Source organism: Juglans microcarpa x Juglans regia, chromosome 7D, assembly GCF_004785595.1.
Source record: "Juglans microcarpa x Juglans regia isolate MS1-56 chromosome 7D, Jm3101_v1.0, whole genome shotgun sequence".
Lineage (NCBI taxonomy): Eukaryota > Viridiplantae > Streptophyta > Magnoliopsida > Fagales > Juglandaceae > Juglans > Juglans microcarpa x Juglans regia.
Window position 1 is genome coordinate 8208220 of NC_054606.1, and position 5752 is coordinate 8213971.

The window sequence follows — 5752 nt, forward strand, 5'->3', positions numbered from 1 at the left end:
CAGTTTTACACCCGTGGTAAGGTTAGAACGAAACAGAAACATAAATAGAATGTTATGCCAGATGTTTTCATAAATCACATCATATCATATCAGAGTACAGAAAATCTTCAGAACAACATAAAATCAGATCACAAAAACATAATTTATGCACAAAATTTCATATTCACTCTCTTTTTGCACAGTTCAAAAATAGAATATAAAAAATAAGCTCATGTCTACACTAGTCATGACAGAAAATACTTTCTTCTTAAACAGAATCTCATAAGTAATGCAAAACAAATAACTGAGGTAGTTCAAATTTCTTTTCATAACCAAATATGTATATTTTCCAAAAATCAACCTCAGCTCATTTTATTTTAATGCAAAGTTTAGCATAGGAACCCCGCTTATCTGGACTTCTTAGTTTTTTCGAAATTTTCCTAAAAAAATGTCGAACAATAATTAATCGTCACGTATAAAATAATCACGTAATTCTCTTAAATTTTCAATTAATCACGTATTTCGCTATTTAATCATAAGCTTATAAAATAACCTATTTAATTCCTCAAAACCTAAAATTTCATAACATCAAATTATAAATCATCACTTTCTGAAATCATCAATATTGATTTAATAACTCTGACTAAAACATTTAAAAGTCTGACCTATTTATTATTGAAAACAAACTATAAAGTTTAATACTAGATAATATAATTATCCCAAAATATTTTAAAATAAACCATAACTATTTTTAAATAGACTAAATCATATCTAAAGTGTAAAAATAACATTACACCAATATTTTTTACTCTTAAAATAAATCTTTACTTAATAATATGTTAAAATACTTAAGATATCTCTGTAAACATAAAATATATTAGAGATTACTAACTCATATTAAAAGTTTAAAACACCTTAACGCAACTTGTAGCTCAAAGGGTAATAATGTAATTTTATTTAATTAAATAATACATTACCCAAGTTACGTAAACTCATGTTAACAAAAACTACCTGAACAAAAACTCATGTTACATAAAAGCAAAATAGCAGTTTGTGAGGCAGAGGCTCACTGAGAGATTGAGAGCTTGATGGGCGGCGAGTTGGGCAGTTGTCTACGGTGGTGGGGGCAGTGGTTACGATAGAAAAAGGGGCGGCTGAGCACGTGGGGTAGAAAGAGAGATGAGCTGGAGGAAGAGAGTTCAGCGTGAGGTAGGTAGAGGTAGCTCACCGTGAGGGAAGGTGTGCGGCGCTGGGTGCGGTGGAAGGTGGTGAACTCGGCTGCTGTGCACTGGACGAGAGAGAGAAACACGGTGAGAGAGAGAAAAACGTGAGGGAAAGAGATGAAGCTCACAGTGAGGCGCGACGGACAAGGGGTGTCGGAAAGTCATTGGCGGTGGTTTCTATGAGGTTTCGACGGTGGAGATTGAAGGCGATAATGAGGTGCAACACCCAGTGAGAGGCCAACGGAGGGGGGCTCGATGGACGGCTTGAGCAAAAACTTGCTCTATTTCGGGGAGCAAAAATAGAGGTGTTTGTGGATGTGCCATGATGACTCGCAGTGGTTGCCCTGGACATGCACTTGGGCTGTGACGTAGTTGTACTCGGGTTGGGTAGGGTGGTTCTGTATGGAGTGGAAGCACGGGAGTTGTTGTTGTTTTTTTTTTTTTTTTTTTTCTCTCTCTGATGCAGCAATGCCTTGCAAAGTGATGCCATGTTGCGTCGGGCTGACTCGTTTGCAGCAGTGGAGTGGTGGTTGAAGATCGTAGCAGCGACTGCAATTTGGTGGAGGGTTTGACGGAGGTTGAGCCACAGTGTAGGCATGCTGCGAACGTACATGTGTGGGTGGAGGCGTTGGGCTGAATTTCGGACAGTGCGAAGAGACTGAGTTATGGTGCTGCAGGTTGGTGTTTTGCAGGAAGTATGAATAAATATATAGGCGACAAAAACAAACTCTAGAGAAAAGAGGGAGACGTGCAATATCATGCATGCCGTGGAAAACGGACGAGGAAAACGAACTAGATGAAGTCGTGCACGACAAGAAATCTGTGGGGCTGTGCGATGAACTGTGAAGTTGCCGTGTGAATATATAGATGATTGAAACAAAACAAAAACAAAACCCTAAAGCTGAGGAAAATATAGAGGCGTACGTGCATGGGAGTGCAATCATGCGTTGCGGCAAAAAGAAAATCATAAACTCAATTGGTTTTAATGGTTTAAGAGACACGGGTGTGGGCTTGGGTCTTGGGCTTTTTCTTGAGTCATCGATCATGACTCAATTTCTAAAAAATAATTCAATTAGTCCAAAAATTTTCTTGACTCATAAAAATATTTTTAACCTAATTATAAACACCAAAGAAAATAAAACTATAAACCAAAAAAACAAAGATTTTAAGCCCTTAGTCTATTCCAAAAAAAAAAAAAAAAAACTCGAACAGTCAATTGGGTTTTTCATACGCATAAGCCTAAAAATATATAAAAATCAGGCTTGACTGGGTCTGGGTGTTACACTTCTCCTCCTCTCTTCCTCCATTTCTCATATTTTCCTCCTCTCGTCCTTTCCTCCTCTTCTCTTCTTGGGGACAAGGCTCGCTGCAATGGAACAACTGGTGGGAAAACTAACTACCGAGGTGGAGACCCTCCAGAAGGAGAACGAGAAGCTCAAAGTAGCCACCAAGGAGCCAGAAAATGACGTGGAAGCCAGAAACAACGAGCATGTGGGATCCAAGAGTGCAGGAGAAGGATGTGATGCTGAGGAAGAAAGGAAAAATATGCAGGACAAGCTGTGTAATCTCAAAGGAAAGTATGAAGAGATGGTGAGGAAGACGGGCACATCGTCATTAGTAGACCAACTGCTCACCAGTATGGGCCTACCCTTCAACGAGTAGGTAATGGTAGTACCCCTATCGCCAAAGTTCTGAGTGCCCCTCATGGACATTAACAAAAGGACTAGAGATTACCTTGACCACCTAGAAACCTTTTTGCATGGTTTACCAGGGGAGAAGTGGCCTACAGGCCTTTCTTGCTGAACTAGAGGGGCCTAGCGAGTGTATGGTTTGGATCATTGGCACTCGGGTCCATAGACGTCTTTGGGGAGCTGGCTTTCCTATTCATCACACATTTTATGGCGAGTCGAAGAAGGAGACACCCCGCGGCATACCTCTTCACCATCAAGCAGGGGGAAGACGATGGCATACCTGTCCAGGTTCAACAAAGAACGAATGACTACAGACCACTAAACGAAAAGATAACTTTAGTGACACTCTTGGGAGGAGTGTGGCCTTGATCCCAGTTCATGCCAGAATTGGCAAGGAGAACTCCAGCCACACTGCAAGAATTCATGGATCAATGCTGAGGACACACTTCTTCTCTCCTGTTGTTGCACGACCCTTTCTCCGTCTTCTCATGGGCCTTGCCCTTGGTTGGCGCCTTCCATTTCCTCTCTGCCTGTTCCACTTCTTTCCTCTTCTATGAAGGGCTTGGGGCTTCGGTTTGACCGACTGGCACCATCCATAAAGACTACTGCCAATCCACCCAAAAAGACGATTACAAGGGCGCCATCTGTTGCTATTACACCTACCACCAATCCCCCACTCATAACACTGAAGATTGCATTTTCTTGAAAGAGGGAAAAAAACAGGCTGGGAGGCCAAGGTAGTGGTACCCTCCAGCTGGGAGGCCACAATGGGAATGGAGGCAGAGATCACAAGAAAGGGTGGTTGTGCAGGTCCTAGCCCGATCGCCCTCGCGCACCAGATAAAGAAGGGACACCGTTAGGAGAAATTAGAACCATCACTGGGAGGGGGGTTCACTAGTGGGGCACAACCTCATCAGGGCAAAAGGCACATGCCAGACGAGCGAGATACCAAAAAAATGTATTCGGTAGAGTGCCGCCCCACCAAGTACAAAAGAAACAACCCGACCCCGACCATTTAGAACAACACTTTCCATCTCTTGCTTTCATAGAAAAAAAGAATTTAGGAGATGAAATCCTGATTACATTACCGCAAGCCAACATTTGATTTGGAAAAGCAAGCCAGAGAAAATCAGCGTTGAGATAATCTACTTTCATCCTAATCTCATCTACTGAAAAAGGGGGCCCTATTGATCACCTGAAGAGATTTTTAGGCAGAATTGGCATAATTATTACCGGAGAGCTGCCAAAAGATATTTGAATCCTTTGGGCTGGAAGATAAGATTTATGCAGTCCATAGAAAAAAAAAATAAATAAAAAAAGTCTTATGAAGCCAAATGCTCTTGGATGGGCAGTTGAATAGGGAGAGAAATCCTTTTTTTCTCCTTCATATTGAATGTAGTCTATCACTTGGAGGTCATGAGAACCTTGTGAATTGATATATTATGGCATGCATCTCTGAGGAGAGTGGCACGGCCAAACATCATCCCAGAAGCGAATCCGCTTACCATTACCCAACCAAAGTCTAGCCCAAGTTCTGCCTGAAAGTCTCTCTGTACCAAATAATACCTTTCTAGATGCAGGATATTTTAGACGGATCAATCTATTTTTGCCATTGGAGAGGTACTTAGCAGCCAAATATGAGCACCATGGCTTTTTCTTTTCCTTTGGAAATCTCCATAGCCACTTCATAAGAAGGGCTGGCTTGGTTGAAGTCCACCTCCTTCGTTAAGGTGATTGAAAAAATCTAGACCATAAAAAATCTTTCATTTTTTGTATGGGATGTTAGTAAGGATGAACATGACGAGGTCTTATTGCATTACTGTTTTTTTTTTGAAAATAAAAATTCAAACATATCTATCTCAATCTTGTGGCAATTTCCTTTTCAAATCACATCAAGATGAACTTTGAAGGAGTAGGGAAGGCTACTCTGGGAATTCGGATTATGGTGGGGTCATAAGAGATGGCAATGGTGCTGTCATGTGGAATTAAAAGGTCTCCTCTAGGGATCAAAGATGCAACCTTTGCAAAAGCAGAAACTCTCCTTCACGGCCATAGTTTTGTCCAAACTATTGATTCTTTTTCAAGTCATCATATCAAACAAAAAGGGGTTCTCTTAACATGATTAGATGGGCGAATAGTAATAATCAATAACCTTGGCGCCTATGCTTTATCCTGATAAAACATTTCTCAATATATGTTGAGTTAAAATTCATCATGTGAAGAGGGAAGCGACTCATTTAGCTGACCGTCAGGCTAACTTGGGTGTTAGGCTGCAGTCTTGTAGTCAGTGGATGGGAGGTCTTCCATTCCAGAAGAGATTTTCATTTCACTCTTTCTCCCACTTATCATCTCTCTGTGGGACCTCTTCAACTCAGCGCTTTATAGATAGGCATTTTTATTGAGAATAAGGTCCCACCTTACCTTTCAAAAAAAAAGTAGCCGAGCCGAAGGAGCTCTCACAAATAGAATTTGAGTACTACGGAGAAAAGCTAGCTGGATAAACAAGACAGGGATCACCCGCTCGGCAATGCTACCTTGGGGAGGAGACAAAACACTTTAATATAACAATTGAAACTCATATTCAAAAGCTTTTTCGATATATGAACAATCTTACTATGGAAGAGTTGGTGAACATTGTTCTGACTCATAGCTCTAAGATGACTAGCATGAATGAGCCACCTTCAACACCACCTAGACTCTTAATCATAGATAGACTTGCACTGACCTCAACATAAAAGGATGAACCTGGTCTGTCTATTTGTATGCATTGGCTTAACTCACTCCTAACCTCCCTAGACATTGCAAAGAACACATAATGAAAACTGCCAGGTAAGGGCTGTACAAGGGAACGAGAAAGGA